This window comes from Adiantum capillus-veneris, chromosome 3 (genome assembly GCF_014529385.1).
Source record: "Adiantum capillus-veneris isolate H3 chromosome 3, ASM1452938v2, whole genome shotgun sequence".
NCBI classification, from domain to species: domain Eukaryota; kingdom Viridiplantae; phylum Streptophyta; class Polypodiopsida; order Polypodiales; family Pteridaceae; genus Adiantum; species Adiantum capillus-veneris.
The window spans coordinates 121,790,517-121,791,546 of NC_140933.1; the positions used below are offsets into that span (position 1 = coordinate 121,790,517).

Below are 1,030 nucleotides of genomic sequence, written 5' to 3' on the forward strand. Positions count from 1 at the left end.
CTTTTGTATGGGCTTAAAAGTACCAAACGGGATTCCACCTTATTTACTCGCTGTTGTCTTTCTCCTCTATTCGTACCTCATCCAGAACAACCCTAGACCATGCCGAGCGCCACCAACTATCACATGGGTTCATCGTCCCCAACCCTACCTGGGTTGTCTTGATCAATCTATTAATGGAGGGATCTCTCATATGGTTTGTTTCTTTCAGTCAATGGTCCAGCTCTTTGGGTTACTCGGCGTCTTTCAGGATATTATGGACCAGGCCGCTATCAACGCTATTAAGCAAATGATTGCTGTCCTAAACAAGGTTAGTAAGACTAAGAAAGGTGGGCCCACATCCCTTACTGATACAGAGCGCCAAAAGCTCATCACTGAAGTGGGTAACAAGGTGTGGAGCCGGGTTGTGAGTCGCCCGGAGGTTGCACCCGTTGAATGGTGGGCCAGACCACCTGTCCCGGAGGGCCTTATCAGAATCATTAAATGGGCCTCCATTCCGGTTGTCGCGTCCTATAAATGGGCTTCGGGTGAAAATAAGGTCCAGGTGTTTGCCACTCGGGAAAGGACCCGCCAGCTCGTTGTTCAGGTTATGTGGAGCTTCCTTCTTCCCGCATGCCTTGCTATCATATCCGCGCATCTCTTTGTCCGAGAGGTCGAGTTTGTTAAATCCGCTAGTGACGACGACTAATATTGTGACGCGCCTGACCACTTAGGGCGTATCGTGAAACAAATCATGTTTGGTGGGGGTAAATTGAGCTTTTCCATACCTTATAACCGCTTAATTCTCATTTTTGCTCAGTTTCTCATAGGTGTTACGGTCTTCCAATCGGTCAGCTTCCTCATCCTCCTCTTGTCTTATCAACCTTTTGATAAACCAGTGGGGCCCTCACCCTAATTGTTATAGCCTCCTCTTGACTTATGTTACTATTTAATATATACTGGCAGTGTACACGTATGATCTATACCTATACACATACCCCTACTCCTGCTGGGGAGGGTCCTGTTGAGGGAAAAGGGGAGTGTGGGCCTATAC

At 47.8% G+C, this 1,030-nt stretch overlaps 1 pseudogene; it reads left to right on the plus strand.

Annotated features, from left to right (window-relative positions):
- Nucleotides 1–211: 211 nt before the first annotated feature.
- On the plus strand, nt 212–722 carry LOC147461623 (uncharacterized; annotated as a pseudogene).
- Nucleotides 723–1,030: the final 308 nt, after the last annotated feature.